Here is a 27,965-nt window from a genome sequence, read left to right as displayed (position 1 = left end):
TATATATATATATATATACATATAGGCTTCCCAGGTGGTACAGTGGTAAAGAGTCTACCTACCAGTGCAGGAGATGCAAGAGACACGGGTTCGATCCCTGGGTCAGGAAGATCTGGAGGAAGAAATGGCAACCTGCTCCAGGATTCTTGCCTGGGAAATTCCATGGACCGAGGAGCCTTGTGGGCTACAGTCCATGGGGTCGCAAAGAGTCAGACACAACTGAGCAACTGAGCACACACATACACACACATATAGATATAGATACACACACATATAAATATATGGATAGAGATAGATTTACACATATTTATATACATGGATATATAGTAGATGCACACATCTCATATTTTTTATTCTGTTGATGTGAACTTAAGTTGTTTCCATGTCTTGGCTATCGTGAATAATGCAGTAATGAATTTGAGAATGCTTATATGTTTTTAATATCTTGGTTTTATTTCCTTTGAATATATACCCAGAAGTGGGATCGTTGGGTCGTACGGTAAGTTCTATTTTTAATTTCTTGAGGAACCTCCGAACTGGTTTCCATAGTGGCTGCATCGATTTACATTCCCGCCAACAGTGCACTAAGGCTCCCTTTTCTCCACCTTCTCTCCAAGTGTATGGCTGCAGTCTTTTCACTTTAAAAGTAAGCATTTTAGATGATGCATCATAATGAGTCTGGGTCTTATCTTTTCCTCTTGGAGGTGTAGTTTTTCTGTCTTAGTGGGCTATTCGCGTGTGTGGATTCAAAGGGAAACGCCTGCCGAAGCCCATGCTGTTCAGTGTTTGTTCTTGGGGCTTGCTCCTCCAGCGGTGTCCCTGTGTCTACGCAGCCTCCTGGTTAGCCTTGAGCAGAGGCTGTACAGAAACTCCTCAAGTCACTAAGGCTTCCGCCTTCTGCCACCCAAGCTGTGTGTGGGGGTTGAGGAACACATTCAAAGTTTACAAGTCTCCCCAGGCCTTTGATTTTTGCCAGATTCTCTGGTGTCTCCCACATGCATATGTAGTTTAGTAGTCAGCCAGAGAGTGGATTATATCAGGCTTTCTATGGTTCTCCTGCTTTCAAAATCTCCTCATTAAATTTTTGTTCACTTTACCACTGACCCAAAACTAAGTTCATCACCTCTGGCCAGTAGAATTTTGCTTCTGGAACTTGCAGGGTAGAGAAATCCCCTAGGCATGAATCCCAAAAGCTCATTGTGTGTGTGTGTGTGTTCACAATGCAGAAGTACTTTTTCATGAACAAATACTTCTCAAGCTCTTGCTTGCCTTTGGGTGTTTTCCTCTGCTCCAAAAAGACTGATTTTAATTTTTTTCCAATTTTTTTTTCTGCAAAGGGAAATTGACTCATAGATCTATTAATACATGGAGAATTACCTATTTTGCATACTTTTGTCTGTGAACACACTCTGCTCTCTGATTTTTTTGGCCTCTCTCTGCCTCAGATATGGCAGAACTGGCAATGCCCATAGACAGAAGCAAGTCCAGGGGATCCCTGGGGCTCAGTGGTTCAGTGGACTGACTGGTGTCTCCCTCCAAACCCATATGGTGAAGCTGTAACCCCTAGAGTGACTATATTTGGAGATAGCATCCTTAGGGGGCAGTTAAGGTTAAGTGAGGTCATAAGGATGGAGTCTTAATCCAATAGGACTGACCTTATAAGATGAAGAAGAGAGAATTCTTTCTCCACCAAACACACCAAGGAAAGGCCATGTGACCACAAAGTTAGATGGTGGCCGCCTATAAGCCAGGAAGAATGTTGTGATTTGGGGAAACAAAGTAATTTATTCATCTAAGTACATATAGCTTATCAATGGCAGCTCCTTCACTTCAGCTGACTTGATGTGAACAAGTTCATCATTAACAGAAAAGTTACTACCATATTTCATGACTGTCCAGCTTTAGATCAGATATTACCCATCTGACAACTCATCTTTCCTCTGAGTATCAGATTTACCACGTTGATCCCATCGTCTTCCATGGTAGCGATCTTCTGAATCTGAGGAGATGGCTGACCTTTCAACTGGCCATTCCTTCAACCATGACCCATAGCCTACACTGCTCACCCAACCATCTTCACTCATTGAGATTATGATTTTCTTTATCAGATTCTTGAGATTGTAATGCCTGGACTCTGTCTGCTCCTACAGTAAACCAATATTTATGCTTGTCTCCAGCCTGAGTAGAGGGTCTTTCTTAGCTCAAATGAATAAATTTCCACAGAAGTAATGATGTGGTTCTTTTCTTCTAGTGATGGTTGAGGTAACTGGGTTAAGGACTTAACATATACATCTATTGTACTTAGACTTTTAAAGAGCTGAGGCTTCTGTCCTCAGTGATATGCTTTTGTACTCAAACTCCAACTCGGAAAGAATCCAAAGAGAAGATAAACATGGCCGCCAAGGAGAAATCGAGACCCATTTTCATCTGTTAAGTTCTTTGCTGTCAGTTTTACTACAACACATTTCTCTCTACTCACGTTAGATCTTTATTTGCCTATGTGGGTTCAATGTATCTCCTTCACTTAGATGAGCTTTCCTCTATTATGGAATGAGTCTCAAGTCCAATGCATTCTTCATCGCTGGCACTGTACATCGTGTAACACAAGAGAAATTGAGCCATGGACATGTCTCCAAGATAAATCAATGACCTTCATTTGCAAATCAGTCTTGTTCATTTCCTGAAGCATTTAGTCTGAAAAAGCCATGGAGCTGGGATTTTTCCCTGTGATCTAGACGATGCTATCTTGTTATACTTCACAAATAATACTGAGTACACGCTGTATGTATATATGTTCTCTAATTCTGCCCTGCAGCATCTAAAACCAAAAGATTAGCATACAGAGATTACCATCTCCTGGGTCATTTTCTCAAGTAATATGCTTCACTTTCCCACAGGACAGGTCTGTCAATCTTCGCACCCCTGAATTCTTCAGCGTGAGTCAGTCCTGTGGTAAAAATGTTCCCATTGTTACAATAACTTCAGGCAGTGGAGGGAAAGCCCATCTTCAGGGGTTATTTCCAGGATAACAGATTACTAAGAACTGTCAATTACACAGATGACTCTACAGTGTCTGACACATGGCAGTAACTAAGCAAGTATTCAAATATTTGTTAAATAAATAGACTTCCATTCACGTTGTTGGTTACACTAGTGAAAAATAAAGTTGGATTCATAATATAAGAATATTTTACTTTAGTTATATTATGATCCGTTCGTTCAGTGAATTGATAACTTGAGTATTACGCATGGTGGTTTATGCATATGCTAATTTATCATTAAATGCTTCCCGAGTCTCCCTCTATCTTCCCCAGCGCCCTTTTGTGCCTTTTACACCGATCCCTTCTTGTTCCCTAGGGTTACCTGATTTTCAAAATTCTGCTCTTGGCTCATTTTTAATCCCATTTTTCCCCCATCGTGGTCCCTTCTACACAGAAAATTTTAGCTCTTTCCTGTAGATAATTCAAAGGGATAAGTCATCAACAGTTGGTAAGGGAGTGAAAACCTTGAATTGCAAACAGGGCTTTGAGATTTTTTTTTTTTTTATGTCCCTGGATTTGTTCCAGTGTCTCATGGTTTATATTCTATGGGAACTGGAGTAGAATTTGTATCCTGCTGCTATGTGAAAATTTGTAAATCTTAATTATCTTGAATTGGTTCACAGTGCTTTTCACATCTACTGTATACTACCTTGCTGTCTATTCATCCTATTAATTTTTGAGAGTTTGAAACTTCAACTACAAATCTTAATTTATCTACTTAAGAGAATAATTGTAATATATAGTGGAATATATGTAACTTTGTTCTATGTTTTCCAAGTATCCTGTAAATGTGTTCTCACTTTCATAATTTTAAAAATAAAAAAGAAAATAGACAAAAAGAAAAACCACAAATAGGGCTTGGACAGGTGAAAATAGGGAGAGGACTGTTCAAGCAGAAGAGAAAATATAAGGAAAGTAATAGTTGCAAGAAGGGGCAGGGCTGTTTGAAGGACAAGTATCACCCTTGAGTATCAGGGTAAGGCATGAATCCATGTTGGTGCTTTATTCTGCAAAGACTAGAAAACTTTGTTTTATAAATAACTGAGGCTCCCAGAAGGCTTTTCTCAATAGAGAACAAGATGAGTGAGTTACACTTAAAGAAGATCCCTGTGACAACACAGGGAAGCTTAAAGAAGATCCCTGTGACAACACAGGGAAGCTTTGGCTGGGAAGAGACAAGAAATAGAAGGAGATAAAAGAGTGGAGTGATATAGGTATGAATTAGTGAGAGTTTATTTAGGGAATAACAGCTGGTGTGAAAAATAAAATGCATGTGCTAGCTCAGCTGTTGGCTAAGTATGGTCACTTGGACCACATCTAGTCTGCCTGTTGCCTGTTTTTGTAAATAAAGTTTTATTGGAATGCAGCCACATTCATGCATTTACATATTGTCTGTGGCTTCTTTTGTGCTGCAACAGCCGAGTTGAATGTTATGACAGAGACTGTATGGCCCACAAAGACTAAATTGCTCTCTGGCGCTATTCCAAAAAATGTTTGCCAACTCCTGTTCTAACTCAGAGATTCCAGTGTTGACATAACCTAAGTCTGGCAAAACACAAAGGATGGGACAGAGGAAAAGTCAAAAGCAAGTGGAAGTTTCGGTTCTGGGTTGACTGTAAGAACAATGGTCTCAGAAGGCATCGCAAAGTCAAGAGGATAAAGATGCTGAAGAATAAGTAGATGCATGCATCTTTGACTAGGAATTTTCAGAAAATAATGGAGAATTAAAAACATTACTATCTCAACTATGATCTCAGTTGGACCATCAGGAAGGCTGAGTGCCAAAGAATTGATGTTTTCTAATTGTGTTAGAGAAGACTCTTGAAAGTCCCTTGGACTGAAAGGAGATCAAACCAGTCAATCCTCAAGGGAATCAACCATGAATATTCACTGGAAGGACTGATGCTGAAACTCCAATACTTTGGCCACCTGATGCAAACAGCTGACTCTTTGGAAAAGACTCTGATGCTGGGAAAGATTGAGGGCAGGAGAAGAGCGTGATAGAAGATGAGATGGTTGGATGGCATTATGGACTCAATGGACATGAGTTTGAGCAAATTCCTGGAGATAGTGGAGGACAGGGAAGCCTAGTGTGTTGCAATCCACAGGGATACAAAGAGTCAGACATGACTTTGTGACTGAACAGTATCAATAACTACCTCATCTCCAAATATAAACAGTTATTCACAATATTTTGAGCATCAAGAAAAGTTCTAGTGTTGAATCAAGATCAAAGTAGGAGCCTTTTCTGGGTAGTCTACACATCCTTGAAGCTTTTCCTGATTACCTTCCATGCTTTGCTGATGACTTTTTCCTAAACTTTGGTTTAGCGCTTAGTTGCTCTGAGGCATGGGGAATCTTCCTGGACCAGGAATCGAACCCATGTCTCCTGCATAGGCAGGTGGATTCTTTACCATTGAGACAACAGGGAATCATGACCATTTTAAGTTTTAAAATGCCTCATAAAAGCTGGCCGCCTCAGTAAGTTTACATTGTGTTATCTTAATGAAAAATGGATTATTGATTATATTTTAAATATCTATATTTAAGTAGCATGATAATGTTTTTAAAACCTATCTTTGCGTGAAGATGAAAGCGACATAAGCAGAAAATTAAGTGGACATGTGTGCCGTGTGGTCTTTCCAAGACCAATTGTTGCTTTTGTCAGCTGAGTATTCAAGAATAACTGTTTCTATATGAAATCATTATTATTGGCACATCTTGTTCTATACAGTTCTATCCAGAGATTGCTTTAGTCTTAAACATAAGAAACTTTAGACAGTGAAAGGAAAAGAGAAGATTATTACTATTGAACATTTGGTTGTGTGTGTGTATGTGTGTGTGGGTGTTAGCAGTGGAAAGAGAAAAAGAAAGCAAATAGAAGAAGTGATGGGGAGTTTTGGTGTCCTCAACGGTGAATTTCCTTCCCAGGGTCCTTCCTGAGCTGGAAGGGATGGCTTTTTTCTTACCTCTTTTGAAAGAAGGGGATAGATGCAGAAAATGTCAAACCACAATACTGAGTTGGAATGACTTGGTGACTTTCTGAATTTGCATTTTTAGCCTCCTGTTATGACAAACATATTCTTGTATATTTGGACATTAAAGATAAAAAAAATGAAAAAAAAAAAAAAAAGAGATGAACTCTATCCAGCAGGGGAAACATCTCTGCCAGAATAATGTTAAATTAAATAAACAGTGTGTAATAAGAGCTGTTATTACCTGCTCTACGGTCATGCTGAGGTGTGCAGTCTGCAGGCTTGTGTGTCTAAGTGCTATCATAAAGCTTTCAGTCTATTTTGCTTCTTAAAATTATAACTAACATCTCTTTAATGGTGAAGTCTGTATCCTCATTTACATCTTTGAATCTCATCTAAATCTCCAATGTTGAAGGCTTATGTTTTCATTAGTTCTTATCTTTGAAGAGATAAGAAAGTTTGAATTACAACAGATCATTTTGCAAAAGATAAAATCCCCTTGCTTGAAGATGAGAGGGTATTAAGAATAGAATTCTGCTAGAGGAAACAATGCTTGCATCTGGCGCATCCTTCCGTTTTCTCTTTTTCTTATCAGTCTTGTTTCCATCCGTATGACCCTTAGGAGTTTCTGTCCTAGCTTCTTGCACTTAGCTCTGTACCAGAGGAAGGAAAGAGAGGATAGCATTTCAACACGAGTCTGACATTTTCAGTTGATCTGCCTTGACTGCACGTTGTTTGTGAAGGTGTTACCTCAAAGGCAGTTATTTCTACAATGTGAGAGAAAGTCTCTTAAAAGCAAAAATATGAGTTAGTAGGTAATAGCCTGTCCTTAGGAATATATTGAATCACTCTTGAGTCTACACACCCATACCTATTTTATAATAACTTATGCACTGATATTTCCTACTTCTCTAGGGAGATACAGGGCACATTAGAAGACCACAGGCTTGTGTTCAATAGAACTGAGATTGAATCCTGGCTTTGAGACATATTAAATGTGTTATATTTGAGGGTCATTGCCCATAGGAAATTCAAACTTACTGTGTGCAAATCTGAATTCAGATGTGTTTCTCAAGGCTTTAGTCCTCCCTTCTTAGCTCTCACCTCCACCAGCCCCTCTGACTCAGATCAGAAGCTGGTAAGTCATGGTGGGCTTCCTTCCTTAGTCCCCCGTGGCTCTCCCACACTTGTGTCCTGCCAGCTCCCCACCCGCCACGCCGCTGACTCTTTCTCGGTTTAGAGCCTGCCTCACACTCTGCAGACTGCCTTCTCACGGCACTCCAGCTTAACCACCGAGCATCCTTTACAGGGCTGCTGTGGAGCTTCCTCTGAAGTACCAACCTGACCCTTCTGTCCTCCTCAGTAAGCCACGCAAGGCCATTCTTCTGCACACAGGACACCTGCCAGGCTTCCCAGCACCTGGCCCTCGCCTGTCTCTGGCCGCTGGCTCCAGCCACTTCTTAGCTGTGCATGGCGGGCTCCAGCTACACTGTTGTTTTTCTGAACGGGCTGAGATCTTTCATGCCTACAGCCTTTTCTTCACACTCTTCCTCTTTTGTGAACAGCTCTTCCTTGCAATTTCATTTTGGAAATAAACTAGAAACCCACAGACAAAATTGAAGAAACCGACCACAAAACTTTGAATATTTAGATTTAGTGTTGAGTTTCTTCTGACCTTGTCTCTACTGATATATGTACACACATATTATATGTATATTATATTTATATTCATGTGTGTGTATGTTAGCTGCTCAGTCTGACTCTTTGCGACCCCATGGACCGTAGCCCACCAGGCTCCTCTGTCCATGGAGATTCTCCAGCCAATAATACTGGAGTGGGCTGCCATTCCCCTCTCCAGGGGATCTTCTCAACCCAGGGATCAAACCTGGGTCTCCTGAATTTCAGGAAGATTCTTTACCATCTGAGCTATTTGTACTTAAATATTTATACACATATATGACTAAGATATATCAGCAAGCGTTGGTCTCCCACTTTTTCCTGAACTCCTTGTCCTTGGGCTGAAAATAGCATTTATTCTGTTATCTTTGCTCCTGCCTTCTTGTTGCCAGCTGTGCTTCTCACAGTGTATAATCCTGGGTTTCCCTCATGCCCAGATCCCATCTCACTGACTACTGCAATACAGTCTATACTGCAGCTGCTATCATTGTAGTTCTGGAAGCAGTCACTCCCACAAACGGCACTTCTTCATTAAAAACAAAAACAACAGGTCAGCTCTCTTATCAAATGTTGCTTATGCCCACATTTGCTCCTTCCTTACCTATAGTTGGTAATGATACAGCAATATTTAACCTCTCAAATCTCATTATGTCTGTGTTTTAATAGCATACCCTACCACCTCTAATTATCTTTTACTGGGAAAAATACGCATTGTACACTTGTCTTACATAAACATTGTGCAAAGCAAACTCTTCATAGGAATTGTAGTACTTATTTTACGAGATTTAAGCACCACAGAGAAATTTCTGTATCCCATCTCATTCCAGACACAGACATTGCACTTGTGGCCACATGCTGCCTTGGAGGAAGATGCTGCTGATTCACCAAGTCCCTGTGTGCTGAGCGGTTTCTGCATGAGAGAGGACGGTTGCAGTAAGTACCCGTGCTTACAGAACGCGGTGACAACCCAGCTGGTGCTAGCTGAGTTAGAGCTAGGGCGGTGGGGTGTGGTCACTGAACAGAGGAAATGGTCCTGCTTTGAAAGAGAGGCGGTCAGGGCCCTTTCCTACATTAAGATTCAACCCTAGTTCATTAGTTTCCAACTGATTCATTACCAAGAAACCCTTGATGTGCTAGAGTGTAATATCATTTCTCTTGCTTGTGGCCATCTTTGAGCATGGACAGACAGGGCCGAGGTGGTAGCCGCTGTAGAGTAGAAAAGGAAGATATCTAGTGTACAGAATAAGGATCGAGAGTGTCTGGACCACTTCCTGGTAGATAAGAGGGGGAAACATCTGAGGATCCCATTCACCTGTTCCCCTGCCCCCGTTATCCCGGTGGGTTTTGTAAACTGTGTCATAGAAATTATTTGACAGTGCAGCTTTTAGCAATTACACCAGCAGGCCTTTAAAAGCATGCTACTGTAGAATCCTGTTTTATGGAATCAGTATTGCCAGACAGATTATGGAAGCCATTCCTACTTAGAGATTTCTAAGAGCTTCTGAATGATCTGCAGAGAATTGACATGCAACCGAAAAACGCAAATCTAGGGACAAAAAAGGTCCTGCCAGTATGACGTCATCCCCAATCAATGTTGTCTCTCTCTGGCCATGTTACACTTTCAGCACACCAGAAGCTGTGTTGAAATGGCTCAACAGACTATTTATAGATGAGTCTCCACTACACCTAGGTGTACTGGTTAATTTTTCTTTTGAGACTCATGAATGACAAATTATCCCCGGGACAAGAACTTGGATATACTGTTCGTTGTCACCATCGTCATTAGAAATGGCAGCAGTAAGAACATTTGCAGGTCCTAAGTTTTATGTACTGAGCTAAACATGCAGTCATAACTGGCCCTCAGATATAATTGTAATATAATTGTCATATGTCAGCAGGTCTCCGACAGTGACATCTGTGATAACAGCTCCCCTTTTGGCTCATCAAGGTCTGTGGTGAAATCTTGCAATTGTTCTTTGTTGAAAAAGGATTTGATGCACTGTTCGCGAAGATGTGAAGGGATGATTGCTCCATTTGAGAGCAATCCCGTTGGTTGAAGGGGGTTTTCCTGGTCCTTGCCGTCGCCCTGTGTTTTCATGTGCCTCACTTGTTTTGCTTCTAAAACAGCCCAGGGTAGCAGCCACGTCTGGTCTTGAGCGGAGATCTCGCTCTGCATGGCTCCTGCCCTCTGCCTAGCCCTGAAGCATTCCATCTGCCCGTGTCTGTGAGGAGGCTCACGGCCTCTGGGGCTGAACTGGTGGGGTCAAATCATGTTCTCACCATTTAGTGTAATTAACTCCAACCACCCGTCTGTTGCAAGCCCCGGTGCAGCCAACACAAGCAAGAGGAGGCCAAGAAGAAATTTCTCCTCATTATTAAACGTAAGCCTAAGCACTTGTCTGTCTGTAAAAACAGAGCAAAGGGAGGAAAACTGAAACCAGTGCACGGGGTCTGAGGTTTCAATAAATGTCAGGGAGCGTCAAGTCTGTTTGGATTGCAAATTATTGCTGGCTGACGGTCTTACCATTTTACAACTGGAGATTGCTGTCATGGGGGTGGGGGGCGTGGTGGCGGGGGGAGGCTCTCACATCACAACCAGAGGGGAACCGAAGTTACCAAATACTATAACAATCGTGGAACGCTGCAAGAGGGGCTTTGGTGTTGGTTAAATTTAGTCTTTCCTTCACGCACATCTCAAGAAACAGCCCACAACACGCCACTCTTCCCATCGGGTCTGCTGAAGTGCTGGGTTTGCCGGAGATCGAGACCTCATTCCTCCGGTTTACCCGTTTTAAACTCCACTACATCCCTCTTCTCTGCTCAGACACTTTGAACATCTGAGAGCGATAAAGACGTCTAAATGTTTCAAGGTGAATTAATACCTGACTACATATCCGGGAGAAACACACGCCGGTCATTTGAGCAGTGGTTAAGGCCTTTTTTCAGTTGGATTAAATGAGTGGGCAATTACCAATTCAAACAAGACCTAAGGCATGGGCGTTCCAGCCCGGTACATGGATGGACACAGGGTGGCCACTTCCCGCTGGTGGAAACGCTTTTCACAATGTAAAAGGTATATACATGCTTCTCAGTGTTTCTCCTGAAGTTTATTAATATTTTTTATTCCTTTTTCTCCTGACCAGTACATACTGAGGAACTGCCCTGCACCAGGTACTGAGTTAGAGACACTGAAAACCAAGAAAGTCATGGTCCCTGTTCTCCCTAAACTCAGAGTCAAGCGTGCTTATTTTAACCAAGGTTCTTTTAGTTTAAAATAACTGAAGAATCCTTCAAGTTAACTTAAGACCAACTGGAGAAACTTGCTGTAAGGTACAGGGCTACCTGTGGATCCAAGAGGAAGAAACAGCAGGACCACGTGGATGGAAGCACCAGGAAGCTGTTGAAATCGGGGTTCCCCTCTGCCTCTCTCCAGCTGCTGCAGCCCTTCCTCCTCTTCCAGCGGGCTTTCTTCTTGCTCTTAGCTTTCTAGGACTTTGCTGTCTTTTCTGAACTGTGAGTTGATTCAAATAGGGCCTTCTCAGGCAAATTTTCCATGTCAGTTGCCCACTGGAGCTTCCCAGTTCAATTACCAGCTTTTGTAAGTCTTAGTTCAGAATTTACGGAGAGAATTGGACTGGTCTGGCTTGGGTCAAGTGTGTACCTTTAGTGGCTGATGCTCCTTACGAGGGGGCTTCCGAGGTGGCTCAGTGGTAAAGCATCCGCCTGCCAGTGCAGGAGACGTGGGTTTGATCCCTGTGTCGGGAAGATCCCCTGGAGGAGGGCATGGTGACTCACTCCAGTATTCTTGCCTGGAAGATCCCACGGACAGAGGCGCCTGGAGGGCTGCAGTCCGTGGGGTCACAAAAGAGTTGGACATGACTAGGTGACCGAGCACCGGACATAGAAGCACCAAGACACACTTTGTGAATTTCCTGAGTTCTGCACAGACTTCTGGCCCCGTTTTGTGGCATGATTTCTTTATGATTATTAGAGTCAGTTACTCCCACCAGGTGGGCAGCAAAACATGCCCCAGCTGCAAGAGAACGTCCACAAGGGAACGAAGAAAGGCAGGGTCTGGCGGCTGAAGTGGGCAGAGTGTGCTGAAATGACAAGGACACAGACAGCATCTGCTCCATGGGCACAGAGACGCTGGGGGAGGTTTCGCGAAATGAACAGATACATGGACCTGAGAGACAGTCACGGGGAGTTTTGGGGAAAATGTTCGTAGGTCCATATTTGGAATGATTTCGTCTCATGTGAATACTCTCCAGAAGATCCCAATGAGGAAGCTGACTGAAACAATGAATTACTGGCGAGTCTATGGAGAAAGAAGTTAAGGAGTGATCACACTGTTGGCCAAGGTGACTGACTCCCAGGGGAGAGCACAGCTATCAGACAAATGTGGTGGAACTCGGGACGCCGCTCGCTGACTCCTTGCAGGACGAGGGCAGGCCCCAGAAGTCAGGGCGTGGGCTCCGGGGCCAGGCCGTCACACCCAGGAAATCGGGGCACACGAGCTGTGCCTCAGTCATGGATGGGCCCCAGATCTCAACCTTTCCGACCACGCGTTTCTCGGGATGTCACTGTCCATGGAGGCCCTCAGCTTTTCAGTTACAGTATCGACATTCTTTTTTGAACAGCTGTCCCTTCCCTTCAATCTGCTTCCACTTCAAAATGGCACTCCATCTCCAAATTCTTCGTGCAGTTTTATTCCTCCGTGAAACACGCTGCTCTCCCCCGCCCCCTTACCGGATATGGTCACTCCCTTCTGTGCACTTCGGAAACTTTATTTTGTACTTGATTCTGACTGTGCACCTATTGTAAACTTCTTGAGGACAGGCGTGTACCTTAGATACCATCTTATCAGTCATATTTAAAAAGCACAGAGTATAATGCCAAATGTCTATTATATAATGAGTACAGTTGTAATAATAATCTTACATAACTTTTGTAATGTCTAGAGTAGATAATTTTTGTTCCTCACTAGGCTGTATAGATCTTACACCAAACATAGTGGAAAGGCGTAGGGGATGTGTGTATATAACAGACACTGGCACTTTCTTTCAAAGCAGTGTGGGCACCTGTCAAAATAAGATGACGTTTTCCATCTCAGCTTCTTCACTTGACAATGTGCTACACGTCAGAGCGTATGTCAGTTCATATGTCTTGTCCCCTAAATCTGCATATAGATATTGTAGATATATCTTTATCCTTACAGGAAATGAGAAATAACAAACCTCAATTTTCTTTTCTTGTTTCATGGAAACATTTTTTGTCCTGGAATGTTTTAGTAATTGTTGCTTCTTTTCAGAGAAGTAGGAAATGTAGTGAAGGCATTTTGCAGTTTATCAAGATGTCACAATTAGTACACCAAACTAATTTTTCCAACGAAAGTAGTAGAAAAATAATATGGACGATTCAGGATTTACATACTTATACATTGAAAAATCCTTATTTTTAGATGCTATGGAAACTAAGGTCCACAAACGCCACCCTACAACTTGTCTGGTGGCAGAAACAGCCAGATGGGCACAATGGGGCGAGAGAGAGGACAATGGTGATGAGTGCCGTGCGGGGCACGCACGCTGTGCCATGATGATGCCAAGCTGGATCTGTGTCAGAGAAGTGGGAAAAGCTTCCCTGAGACAGTGAGGGAGTAGAGGTTGGAGCCATAGTGCTCCAAGCATGGTCCCTGGAGCTGTCAGCATCCCCAGGGCTTGTGAGAAATGCACACTCTCGGGCCCCACCCCAGACTTACTGAATGGGCTTGACTGAGAGAGAGGCCCAGGAATCGCTGTCTCAGCAGGTTCCCCAGATGACAATCATGACATGCAGGTTGGAGAAGGGCCGATACAGAGGTCAAGGAGGAGTCTACCAGTTGTACTTGTTTCAGTTTCTGCCAGAGATTTGATGGTGATTCCCAAGAGATCAAAGGACTGCCTGCTTTCTGGAGCACAAGAAAGCTTCTCTGGAATCATAAAAGGCACACCATCCATTGCTGAGATGGCAGAGAAGTCCACGTGCTGGTGTTCACAGTCAGCCTGAGTGCTTCCTGCCTGGGAGGGTAGCAGGGATGAGACGAAGTCGAGAAGCACAGGTATAAAGGTCAAGCGGGAGCTGATTAGGCGATGTGGCTGGAACAAAGGATAAAACGCTGGGGACGCAGGTTCTGTGCACAGAGCCTGAGAGGTGCTATCAGGGATTTGGGTCTATCTGCTAAGGAGAATAGAAAGCCACCAACTGTTTCAGATAAATGGATCGAGGTGGGTGCAGGAGCAGAAGTAAGGCGAGGTTATTTGATTCTACCTGCATTTCAGAAGATCCTTCTGGCTGCGGTTGACAAGCATGTGGTGAGACCAGCTAAGTCTCTCAGTGGTCTGGCTGAGAGATGCTGGTCACCGGGTGTCCTCAGAGACGTTTTGGAAATAAAATTCAAAAGGCCTGAAAATCTAGCCCTGCGAAAACATAACTCCTTCAGTTATTATCATGGATTTTATATCTTCAAATTTCTTCTTGAATTTATGGAATGTTTGTTTCATTAAGAAGACTCTATGGACGTCAGAAATTAGTAAATATCGCTCACCCCTCTGGAACATCTACAGTGAAAAAAAATAGCCAATACGCAAGTTACTATTGTGACTCCTTCTTAACCTTTCCAGCGGTTAGAAATTTTCCTCTCAGATAAAGAACATACATTAGCTCAAGAGTTTCTCCGAAAATACGAGACACCAATTTATCAGTCTTGGAGCCCTTCGGTGCAGCCGTTTTGCGCAGGAGCAAGGTCCTCTCGGGAAGGTCATAAACGTTCATTTGAAGTTTGCTCGGAGCCCCTGACTGTGCTGCCAAGATCAGTTTCACAGACCCCAGCCATCAATCCAGCCAGTTGCTCAGTTAACCTGAACACGGGTCGGGAGTTGAGTCAGTAATAAAACTGTGGTTAAGCAGGGCAAATCCATCACTGCTGCTGGAGAAAACACAAACAAAAGCAAAAAACAAAACCCTGCCGTTTTGTTCCAGTCACGGTGATGGATTTCCTGCCCTAAGCCAGCACACGTGGGCAACAGGCGATGGGGCCATCAAACCCTGTTACAGGGGGAGCACAGGACAGAGCTGGTTTAACAGGCTTTTATTGAACATCTACTAGACGTAAGACATGCGTGGGGTGGCAGGCTTTGAGATCACAGAGCACTGATCCTACCTCGTGTGGCTGGTGCGTGCTTGCTTGGTTGCTCAGTCCCGTCTGACTCCTCGTGACCCCATGAACCATAGCCCATCAGGCTCTTCTATCCATGGGGTTTTTCAGGCAAGAATACTGGAGTGGGTTGCCATTTCCTTCTCCAGGGAATCTTCCCGACCCAGAGATCGAACCCATATCTACTTCTTGGCAGGCAGATTCTTTACCCCTGAGCCACCTAGGAAGCCCAGTCTGGTTAAATGGAGGGACATAAATTGATGAGCGCAATAAAGTTGCAAGGGGCTGCAAATATCTGTGTACAGGTGTTCACCCTCCCTGGAGCTGGAGATTAGTTCATGAGGAAGGTAATTTTGTGCTGACTCTTACAAGCTGCGTATTTGACAATTGAAGGCAATGTGAGCTGTGATCCGTGACAGAAAGACTGGGTTAGCATGGCGGACATTTCTGCAGGACCCACGCTGTCCTTGCCATCTGGGAGGGTCTCATTTTCCAGTTTTGTCTTGTTTTATGTTGTGTTGCAAGCGATCATGATACATCATTGCTGTCCTCTTGGTCTTCAAACTTCCGAACTGGTTTTATCTCTCTAGTCACACGGACATACAGCGGTCATTGCGCTCTTACGATTTGTTGAACGATTCCTTTCGCTTTGGCACAGAAAGGACAAGGAGCACCAGAAGACGGACGTGGAGAACGCGCGCCCGCGGTGATGGGGGTGCTGGTGCCTGTGAGCGTGCTGGCAGGGCACGGGTATTCCTAAACGCAGCGCTTGGTTTGAACATGCGTGCAGTCCTGTAATTCCATCCTGTGGTGTGTCCAATTTTTTGGAAGCAAAACCTCTCGTGCTCACCTAACTCTATAGCATGCTCTTTGCTTTATAAACAGAATAAGACAAGAAGAAGGTGTATGTTGCAGTGGAAACATGTCTATATTTCCTACCATGCACATAAAGTGGTAAATTTCAAAGTTGTAACTAAAGATTTCACACCAATCATCTTCCAAGTAGGCCCCTCCACCTTCCCTGATGGCAAAGAAAAACAGCCAAGTTTCTCTTGTTCAGTATCTTGAAATGGGCTCACTTCCGATACCATGGTATGTGACTCTAATGCTTGTGGAATATTGCTTACCTTGCCAAGCAGTCAGGCATAGCGAGTTGACTGTATGGTGTGGAGGCCTTAAGTTGGGAGGGTGACGATTAAGTCTTCTCTCGGACTCCCCTTCTTTTGCTTGTAACCTCCTCTTATACCTGAATGTCCACCAAGAAATAGATTCCTTTTCTTTCCTGACCAGAACTGGTATTGCACAGAATTTTTTTCCAAGTCAATAATTTAAAAGTTTTAGTAAAAATCTCTCTGGTCCCATTTTATTTGAGGCAGTGCAGTAAGAAGGAAGAGAGGCAAAGAAAAGGAGAAACAAAGAAAAGAAAGGGAGAGACTACCATTTAGTGAACAAACACCATGAGAAACTCTTCCCATCAGTCGCAGCTTCGTATTTGTACCTCCCTGGTGAGGTTTTGGTCAGTTTTGTCAGTGCGTAAGTGAAGCTCAGAATGGTTAAGCCAGTTAAACAAATAGAAAGCTGTTGCTTATAACAGACAGTTTTTAAAAGACGACAAATGGTAGCTGGGTAGGTAGATAGATAAGTGAAGCATCCAGAAACCTCTAACGATGGATGCGGTTCCCAGGAGTTCACCTCCTAAGGAACAGAGCAAGGCGCAGAAGGGCTGAAAATGAATCTGGAGTGAGCTGGGGATGCAAGGTTACTTGCCCAAGGGCCCACCGAAAGCCCAGCTCTCATCTCAGCACTAGGGACAGAGGAAAGAACGCAGCAAGCACAAATTCGGCGCTCAAGGAGCTGACGGTCTCATGCAGGAGAGAGACATGATGGAAAAGAGACAGGTGATGGAGAGTTAGAGTCTGTTCCATCCTGATAAGCACTAGGAGACAGCACTGGAGCTGAGGGTCAGGGGAGAGGGGAGCAGAGGTTTAGAGAGAGGGGCCAGAAGTGCCTCCCTTCCCTGAGAAGGCAGCCTTGCTGGATATGGTATGCTAGGGAAAGTCGCTCGGTCGTGTCCAACTCTTTGTGACCCCATGGACTACACAGTCCATGGAATACTCCAGGCCATACTGGAGGGAGTAGCCTTTCCCTTCTCCAGGGGATCTCCCTGACCCAGGGATTGAATCCAGGTCTCCCGCATCGTAGGCAGATTCTTTACCAACTGAGCTATCAGGGAAGCCCGGCATTGTTGGAAAGGCCCAATAAGAGGGAAGGGATGAGCCAGGCTGGAAAGGGGTATTACAGAGGGAACAGCAGATGTGGAAGTCAGGAGCCTGGCTCGGGCAGTGTGGCTGGAGAGGATCCATGAGGGTGACGAAACCAGAGCCTGACTCACAGCTTCCTTCTCCGTGCCGTGGCTTCTCTGTTTTGTCTGTGACCAGACGCTGTGGACAGGAGGCAAGAGGCTGAGAGCGGAGAGAGGGAAGCTGAAAGACTCAAAGTGACTCATCTGGCACCATCCAGTGAGGGCCAGTTCTCAGGTCTATGAACAGAATGCCTTCCCATTTATAGGCTGGTTTTTGTTGGGTGTGGTGTGTATTCCTGTTAAAGTCGGCCATGGCCATGTGCATTAGGACCCATGATGGAGCATGCTGACTGTGATGCAGGGCACTTCTTTAGGAGGGACCGTGGTGTTACTCACAGTTTCCCAGAAGAAGCCATGGGGTCAGAGGGCGCTTGATGCCACTTATCCTGTACTCTGGGCCCTTGAGGTCTTCTTGATCCTTTAAAATAGAGTTTAACTCTAAATTATAAATACATGTATGGTCTTCTCATGACTAACCCCCCTTCACCTCTCACTTGGATATAATGTATATGGGTGTGTACTCCATATGTATATCTGTGTGCACATTTATGCATATGTATGGGGTTCCCAGGTGGCTCAGTGGTAAAGAAAATGCCTGCCTGTGCAGGAGACACAAGAGACGCAGGTTTGATCCCTGGGTTGGGAAGATCCCCTGGAGAAGGAAATGGAAACTTGCTCCAGTATTCTTGCCTGAAAAATCCCATGGATTTTCATGGGCTATAGTCCATGGGGTCGCAGAGTCAGACATGACTCTGTACACATACATATGTGTATGTATATGTGTATACGTACATATCTGTACCTATGTATCTATGTGTGTGTTTATAGATATATAGAAAGATAGATATACAGAGAGAGATAGCTGTCTCTTTATGTTTGTATATAAATGTCCTTCTCAGCCGTTTTTCCCCCTGACGAATCACCGTTTGATTGTAAACATTCCACAGCTCCTCCTCCTCAGTGAAATGTTTCAGATAAATCTCAGTTAAAGAGCTACTGGTGCTGCCTTGTAGCTCATCTTTTTACAGGTCAGTGATCCCAGCTGGATCAGGAGCTTCTTATGGCCAAAAATGCATTACACTCTTTCAGATCCCTGTTTTAAAAGAGAGGGTGGTTGTTTGGAGTTGATTATAGCAAACTGCTTTTAAAGATAATTTATACATAAATACATAGATACATACCATAAATACATACACAGAATGAGCAAGCCTTAGGTCATTACACTCTTTTGGATCCCTGTCTTAACAGAGGGTGTGGCTGATTGCAGTTGACTATGGCAAGCTGTTTTTAAAGATAGTTGATAGATAGACAGGTACATATCTACATGCATAAAATGAGCAAGCCTTAGGGGGCGTGGTGGTAAAGAATCCACCCGTCAATGCAGGGGACACGAGGGGCATGGGTTAGATCCCTGGGTCAGGAAGATCCCCCTGGAAGAGGAAATGGCAACCCACTCCTGCATTCTTGCCTGGAGAATTCCGTGGCCAGAAGAGCCTGGAGGGCTACAGTCCTTAGGGTCGCAAAGAGTTGGACACGACTAGACGATTGAGCACACACACACATGTGTGTGTATATATGTGTATGTATGTACATGTGTGTATATATATGTATGTATGTACATGTGTGCATGTAAATATACATAGCTTGCCTTAACACGATTTGGCAGGATTGGTACCCTCAACAGTTGAGTATTGAGAGGATATACCAGTTAGATCATGGATAGCGGTGTGAGCCTGGCTCTACATTTCACTTTGCTGGAAAATGGTAGAGAGCTGACGCCTGGAGCATGCTCTGTTGTTGACTATAGAAGCACATGGATAGCCAGCTTCCTTCCAACCCTGTGGCCTTGCTGAACTGGTCATCTGGGAGGTCCTTGTGATTGTATCTTATCTCTATTTGAGAGTCATAAAGATGAGTAACTAAAATGTGGTTAATAAACTCCATCTGGGCATTTTCTAGGTGAATAAACACACTGATTTTTTCCTACTGTTTTTTCACGTGGAAATGATGAATAGGACTCACAACTCTTGTTTTCATTATAAGTAGAAAAGTAGAAATAATATCAAGTTATGATACTTGAGGTTGTTCTAAAGTGCTTCAGAGACACTCTGAAAGTTTCAAATAATTATAGCTCCACTTAAAATTTTATGGCTGCCTATGGATTTTCATGATCAAAGAAAAAGTAAACAGAGAACACTTTAAGGCTGAAAGATATTCAGACCCTTATGAATTTTTTTTTTTGGCCCTCTTTCTATTCTTTAAAAGAGTGATTAATAGTTTCACAATATAAAGGCACCCACATTTTGGATTAAGTAATTGAATGAAATTAATTCCTGAATCCAATATTTGTGTACCCCAGACATGCTGCATAATATATTATCTTGGTGATTAAAAATATGAGCTAGATATAGGAAGTCTTCAAAAACCACTAGTTTCTACTTTAATTCCAATTTGTTTCATACTTTTCAATGCTATATTTTTTCTTTTGCTAAAAAGTTCATTATTAGTACAAGCAGTGGCATTTGAAAAGAACTATAGATCAGATTTTAGTACTGTAAACATTAACATTCTTATCGTAATAATTCTGTTATAGTAATACACTTGAATATTCTTGTTTTTTTGAAATAACAAACTGAATATGAGTCAAGTGGCAGCCTGTCTTTTCAAATGGCTAAGAAAAAAAGACTGTGTGCACACATATATGCACACATATACAAGCTCACATGTGTATGTGCATATATACATATGTATGTGCTCATGATTACATACATGTCTTTATATGTGCCATATGTGTGTATGTAAATGCACACTTATATGCATGTGTACAACACATAATGAATAGAAACATGTGAAAATAGATTTTATGTATACATAGTATACATGTCTGTACATATAAATATACATCTATATGCATATTTTACCATGTGCTTTATCACTAAAACATGTTTTACATGTTTTATGTTTTATATAAAAATGTTTACATTTGGGGAATCTGAGTGAATAATGTATAAGATTTTTTGCATTGTTTTGAAACTTTTCTATATGTCTATATTTACTTTAAAAATCAAAACATTTTAAAACATCCTTATAAGTGCTGCATTCTACCATGTGTGCTGAAATCATATGTGAAGATTGATTCTGAATGTGAAGGTTTAACTTCATCTGAGGAAAATTGTGGTTTTGATACATATATCTATGTATTTATTTACTCATAAACATATACACATGCATAATTCTGATCTGGAGTGGGTCCACTCATTTTTTAATTGAGGTAAAATTCATAGAATAGAATTAACCATTTTAAATTATATAATACAGTGGTATATAATATATAAAATGTTGCACAACCACATCACATATCAAGTTCTAAACATCTTTATCAGCCCTCCCCTAAAAAAACCCCCTACTCCCGTTAAATAGTCACCTTTCCGCTCCTGGTCACCACGCATCTGCTTTCCATCTCCATGTGCCTGCCTATTCTGGATATTTCATGAAAATGGACTCTTACACTCTGTGGCCTTTTGCATCTGACTTCTTTCACGTTTTTGACTGAAACGTTTTTGAAGCTCATCTGTGTTGTAACAGGCATCCTCGCCTCACTCTTTCTATGTCTGAATAATATTCTGTTGTATGTGTATACCACACTGTGTTTACCCATTCACCCACTGGTGGAAATCTAGATTGTTTCCACCTTCAGTGAGTGTGAGCTGTGCTGTTACAAACACACGGGCATTTGTTTGGGAACCACTTTTCAATTCCTTGGTATATAAGCCTAAAAATGGAATTGCTGGGTTACATGTAAATTCTATGTTTAATTTTTAAGAACCCGCCAAACTGTTTTCTTATTCCTATCTAATGTTAAGGGCAGGACGCACGAACTCGTAATGCAGAGACAGTCTCTGATTTTAAGTGGTTGGTTTGAGAAGAGTTCTGAGGAATTGTGCTTTAGAGGAACACAGATATTTAGAAGCAGGTGAAGTAAATGAGAAGAAGACTGGCAAAGAGATTGGAGGAGAAATAGGTCTTGGAGTTTTTAAGAGTCAAGGAAGGAGAGGGTTTTAAAGACAGGAGAAGAATTAGTCAGAGGGAAGGCAGTAGCTTTAGAAATTGGATTTTTTTTTTTTTTAATATATTTAAATGCTTCTGTGAAAGAAACTGGGAGGTGCCGGTTCGATCCCTGGGTCGGGAAGATCCCCTGGAGGAGGACTTGGCAACCCACGCCAGTATTCTTGCCTGGAGAATCGCATGGACAGAGGAGACTGGCGGGCTACAGTCCATGGGGTCCCACAGAGTCAGACACGACTGCAGCTATGGGGCAAGAGCATTGTTTGTTCAGAGGCTGCTCAGGGGCATGTCTCAGTCCACAGGGTTGCTAAGAGTCAGACATGACTTAGCAACTGAAAAACAACAGCGTCTCACACAAATACTGTGATCAGGACCTGGGGAGGGAAGCTGAAGTTAATTGACAGCTGTACCAACCCCTCAATAAATTCTTAGTTTCAGCATCAAGAGATTTGAGGCAAAGTAAGAAATTAAAGAAAAAAGGGAACATAGAATTCCATCATTGTTTTTAAAATACACAATAGAGAAAAATAAAGGAAATGAGTGAACAGTAGCTAAGGATGAGGGTCTGTGCATAACACAGGTTCTCAAATTCGCAACTGTGTTTGCTTTCTGAATCATTTTACAAGCCCCATAAAGAAATCAGTGATTCCCATCTTGATTGCACTTCATATGTTTCTGTTTGGCCTATTTTGCGTGGCTTTAGCACTGGCTCCAAACGGTGCTTGCTGCTGTGTCCGCTGCCCACCCTCTCCTTGGCCCATCACATGTTCCTCCCTGACTGCCCATGAAACAGGAGATAAACATTTCCACCCTGAGGAGATACAGAAGTATGCCCTACGTGTTTGAGCAATGTCCATCTCAATCTTTGTTAAGATCTGTTTTTCTGGTCACACTGCACCTCTCCAACCTAATCATAGGCATGTCCAAGGATTCATCTCTGAGACTTACTTCTCTCTACTCACACTCCCTAGAGGTTTTAAGTATTTCTCATACACAGACAAATCATTTTTCTTTTGGTTTTTGTTTTATATCCAGCAGGACTTCACCTCTAAACTCCAGAATTATCTGCCTGCAAATAAGACTCTTAACTGAGTATCCACTTGACACTAAGAACTTCATTATGTCTAACATTGTGGACACTCGACTTTCCTTCCCAGACCTGCTTCCACCTCTATCCTCACTGTCTCAGTCAGGGACACTCACCCATCCAAGTCTATTTGCTCACACCTGTCTTTAATCTGCTTGCAAATCCACGGACTCCATCTTCCAAACACATCCAGATTCTAACACGTGTCCTTGTCTACACTGTCCCTGCCTCTGTCCAAGCCCTGATTACTGACGTAGCCTTCTAGCAGGTCACCTTGCTTGGTCGTTTTTTCAGCTTTCTGATCCCATATAATCCTATCACCGAGATCTTCCCACATGACCTTATTGACTGATCAATTGACTGATTGAGATTTCTCAGTTCTTTATTCTTTTATTGGTGCATACTTGATGTACAAAATTATATGTTACAGATGTACAACCTCATGATTCATAATTTTAAAGGTTAGACTCCATCTGTAGTTATTATAAAATGTTGGCTATGTTCCCTGTGCTGTACATATCCTTGTAGCTCATATTAGTTTCTGTCATGTAATCCCTTTCCCCTATCTCACCCCTACCCCCTTCTCTCTTGCCACTGGTAACTGCTGGTTTGTTCTATATCTGTGAGTCTATTTTTTGTTCTATTCATTAGTTGGTTGTATTTTTAAAATTCTGTGAGTGATATCACACAGTATTTATCTTTATCTGACTTATTTTACTTAGCAGAATACCTTCCAAGTCCATCCATGTTGTTGCAGATGGCAAAGCTCCATCCATTTTTATGGCTGAGTAGTATTTATTTATCTTTATCTATTCATCTTGTTGATGGACGTTTAGGTTGCTTCCAAATCTTGGCAGTCTTAAATAATGCTTCTTTGAAGATTGCGGTGCATGTATATTTTCCAATTAGTGATCTCGTTTTTTTTTTTTGATATATACCCAGAAGTGGAATTGCTGGATCATATGATATTTCTATTTTTAGTTTTTCTGAGAAATCTCCTTATGTCCAAACAACCTTATTTAAAATAGCATTTCAGCATTCCCTAATCCCATTCCCCCTTTATTTTCTTCTGTATACTTTACACCACTAGACAACTGTGATAATATACTTTTTAAATATTTCATCTCTCCCTACTTAGAATGTAAGCTTCAAAAAAGCAGACATTATTGTCTATTTTTTCACTGTTGTATCTACAAAGCCCTGATAGTGCCCAGTACAAAATAAAGGCTTACTTAAAGTATTTTTTAGTACGTCTGAACAAATGGCAGTATGTCTAGAATACTTGCAGTGTCTTCTGTCTGATAAGTAATATCCACTGTTAAATTAGCATGGTTACCAAGAAATTTGTCATGTTTTATGTATTTAAAATATTTTAGAGCTTGGAAATTCTCAAAAACCAGGAGATCTTTGTATATGAAATATTTTCAGAGTTGAAAGACACCTCCCTACAAGGGCTGGATTAAAGGATGCCTACTCACAGAGATCTGTGGCCTCAGCACTATGATTATAAACCCACCTCTAGTCCTCGAATGAAATATCCCTGACTTGGTATCTACAGTTCAGGGTTGTAATTGTGTCTTTGCAACACACAGTGATGTGATAACTGGGCAAGTTGCTTAATCCACTTGGAGCTTAAGCTGTACACTGATGATGATAATAGTGAAAAGGACCTCACAAGACTGTGGTTAGGATCAGCTGAGATCTTGGACATGGTTTATAAAATCTCAAACATGCCACACATGTAAGAAACCTGAAAACAGGCTACAAATATAAGGATAAGAGAAAACATAAAAGTTCACAAGTTCATCCTATGATTCTCTGACCACCCTATTTTTCTTTACTATCAGATTCATTTAAAATTCGATTAAAGGGACTGTTCACGTTTGTTTGAGAGAATCCTTTAGGCACCTTGAAGATATTTCAGTAATATTCAGTTCCAAACGTGTTTCCCAATCCTCTATATTGTCTTGGCTTTTCAAGTAGATAATTCCCAAATTCTCTAAATATGTCAGATCAGGGGACTCTCTTCTTTCTCTGACCACTCCTTTTTCCTCCACTATCTTTATCAGTCTGGCAAATGCCCAGCAGAAGACTAAAGCAAAAGCATACAGGATTGAATGAAAGCTTTAAGGATATCAGTGTGGATCTGGACCTCAGATCTGCTTTGCGATTTTAACTAAAATCCACACTGATCAAGCGGGCTTGGTTTCCCCCTTTGTCCTCATTGTTCACATCACTCACCCATCACCCGTTATCATCCTCTGTCCATGGGATTTCCCGGGCAAGGATGCTGGAGTGGGTTGCCATTTCTTCCTCCAGGGGATCTTCCTGACCCAGGGATCGAACCCACATCTCCTGCATTGGCAGGCGGATTCTTTACCACTGCACTGTCTGGGGATTGCCAGATATATAATTTGAAAACAAAAAAGGTTTCTCACATCCCAAACATTCACTCCAAAGATTTGATGGATATACCTTTTTCTGTGTTTCTTTCAGACCCTCGGTAAAGCCATGCTGAGCGGTTTGTTCCTTTGGTACATACAGTTCAGCACTGAGTTAAAAGAATGTGAAGCCTCTATATATCATGGCCCGGCTTCTAGCTAGCCTCTGGGCTTGCTGGTTCTTATTAATGATTCGTTTCTTTTGACAGGAGCAGCAACATTTCAGGACTTCTTGGGTGGAAGAAAGTTGGCAGAGAGAAAGTCCACAGTGAGTAGTTAAACATTATATGAATTAATACCCCCCATCAATAGTTTAATGGATGAAATGCATTGATTGCTTTGAGAATTATGCTGAGGTCTACAGTAATAAGCAGAAATGTCTGATTTGACATCTTTTTTTAAAAATATGTCTGCAACGTAATCTACCACCAATTACACAACAACCCCACCAAAGGGGTGCTGAGTGGTCCCACTACAGTAGTAACATGTTATAAAAGCTCAAGTTTCAGGACAATTAGCTTCTGGCTGCAGTTTATTACCCCATTTGAGATTTAAAAGATTTTTTTTTCCATTGCATTCCAACAATGCTTATGTGTCTGGGGCTAACACTTTAAAACAATAATGGAATGGCAAATATCTGTCTGGCTGGAGTTTGCCCCAGAAAGAAGCGTATATTAGAGTTAAAAAAAAAAAAAAATCAAGCAGGGCACAGTGGACCAAAAAAAAAAAAAAAAAAAATTAAACCCAAATTCTTTAACTTCTCAAACTGACCAAAGTTTTACTGTTTTATGAAGGAAAAAAATGCCTTTCACTGCTATTTTGTAAAAATTTCAAGAAATACTTTGGAGAATATGAATATCCCTGTTTGTTTAAACCAATGTCCACATGGTGAAAAAGCAGTCCAGTTGATAATTCATAACCATCCATGTGTTGGGTAAACATCACAAGATGTTTGGTCTGAAATATACGACCCTCACATTGAATTGCCTAGTACGACACAAAACTGGCAATCAGGAATTGTTTTAATGGTGGTGATGACAGTGGAATTTATTGAATTCATTCTGTGGCCAGGTACTGTGCTGAGACTTTATGTGAATGATTTGATTTAATTCTCTGAAATAACCCTGGAGTTAGGTGCTATTATTTTCGCCATTTTATAGATGAGAAAATTGAGACTTGGAGGGTCTAATCATCAGAGGGCTTCAGGGCTAATGGTGGTAAGCACTTTGGAAAACAATGCTCGGTGCTCTAACCGCTATGCAGTACAACCTGATGATGGTGCTGATGATGGTGGTGGGCAGGGTGGTAAACGAGAAAGGTTGTAGTACCTGGGGAACCTCTTGGTCAATGGCTTGTTACATGGCTTTCTCTCCTCTAGCTCTCTCAGCCATTTCCTTTGCCATCCCAGATATCCATTCCCTTTATCCCAAGGTCCATTTTGAAATGTTTTATACTAATCTGTCATTTTCTCCTCCTATCCCTCACACTCCATGATCTCACACTTCCAGTGGTTATTTAGGAACCGAGTTGGGTGCAGTGACTCACTTACATGTCCCCGCTTCTAGTGAAGAGTGAGGGTATCTCACCAAGACAGCTTACCTGTAGTCAGCATAGCAAGTGGTTCTGTGCAGCCTTTCTCAATGCAGGACTCCTAGACTTCTCATGTTGGACGTGATCCAGTCTAGGGAACCAGCCAACAGCAGTGCAGTGTTTTCCTATCTAAGGCAATATCAAACATGTACTGATATCATTAAAATCTCAGCTCCTTTTCACACCTTGGGATGAAGAATGCTTTCTGAGAATTAAAATATTAATATCCAAAAAACTACAAAAAGAACCTATGCACATATGAATCAGGTGAAGAAGTGAATTAGCAAGTAATCAACAATCTGGTGTTGACCTAGAGCTTACGGTGCGTTACTGGCGATCCCCTGATCCTCAGCTCAGGTCGCGGAGTATTTCTAGCCAAGGTGTGTTGACGTGTAATGCCTGAGCCATAGAGCAGGGCCCTTCGCACAGATGGCTTCCCTTGTTCTTGCCCTCCTGAGGCTCTCTATAGCTCCTGGCTCATTGGCTCTGTACTCTGGAGCGGCTGAAGAAGGAATCAGAGCTTCTGCCCATTTATGCGGTAGCGGCACCCTGGATGAGGTCACCTTTGGTTCTGTTCTGGCAGCCCTTGGTTACGTGGCTCCATCATCTCAGTGGCGTCAGAGGAGTTGGCCTTTGTGTCTTCTGCCTGGAGTGCACTTCCCCATCCCATCTCCTTGGCGATGCCTCCTCACCCTTCAATACGGGCTACAGTGCCTGCCGTCCCTGTGACTTTCCCCCACCCTTCTCTCACCCCAGGTGGACTTGCTGCCTGCTTGTGTTTTGCTAACACTTTGTGTATCGTATTGCACTATGCATATTTGGTTTGTATTTCTCCTCTGTGAGGCTGTATTCAGGGGAGACCCCGGCTTGTCCGTTCCTTCTTTGTATCTGCAGCATGAAACAAAATATCAGGCCCATATAAAGTTTATAGAAATGCCTCTTGTCCTGCACTAAGCTTCTGTGTTCCTGAGCGTGTGTTCATCCATTCAGAACCATAATAGAATTCATATTACATGTACCACACATAGCTACTGATCCAAGAGCCATGATGTTGTATCATTTTATCATCTGTAAACTCAGAGGAATGGTGTCAACTTGATTTTCATTCATTCATCAGCTCACTTATTAATTAATTCAAGATACACTTATCAAATACTTGTCCCAGCCACTAAGCATAAAATTCCATATGTTTTAGTTAAAACACTATAAATTTTAATTAAAAAGACAATAGACTTTGTATAGCCGGTAGAGTTAATTTCACAACTCTGCTTTTATAACCCAGTTTTATGACTCAGTTTTGAATATAATTCAAACCAAAATAACACAGTTAGTTTCTGAATCACATTATGCCTCAAAGTATACTATTTTTATCAATTAAGTAGAAAAAAATTATTTCCCTCAGTGATCACAGATCAGAATTTTTGGGTGCCATCTCAGTGTCTGTTTTGCCTTTTTAAACGTCAGAATACGGATTTATGTGTATTATATACATTTAAGAAAATGGAGAAAATCTTTGGACTGAAAGAAATCTGTGC

The 27,965-nt window shown here is 42.2% G+C and overlaps 1 long non-coding RNA gene across 1 annotated transcript in view; it reads left to right on the top strand.

Annotated features, from left to right (window-relative positions):
• Positions 1–25,108, top strand: part of LOC145543545 (uncharacterized) — a 448,599-nt gene extending 423,491 nt beyond the window's left edge. Inside the window, exons 4-5 of the long non-coding RNA XR_014080794.1 lie at positions 8,521–8,626; positions 25,050–25,108. This is a non-coding gene — a long non-coding RNA (uncharacterized LOC145543545). The remainder of the gene's footprint in view (positions 1–8,520; positions 8,627–25,049) is intronic.
• The last annotated feature ends 2,857 nt before the right edge of the window (positions 25,109–27,965 follow it).

This window comes from Giraffa tippelskirchi, chromosome 3, assembly GCF_054371585.1.
Source record: "Giraffa tippelskirchi isolate mGirTip1 chromosome 3, T2T-mGirTip1v1.2.pri, whole genome shotgun sequence".
Taxonomy (NCBI): domain Eukaryota; kingdom Metazoa; phylum Chordata; class Mammalia; order Artiodactyla; family Giraffidae; genus Giraffa; species Giraffa tippelskirchi.
The sequence above is the reverse complement of the archived record's forward strand: the minus strand, read 5'-3'. Positions and strand labels throughout refer to the sequence as shown.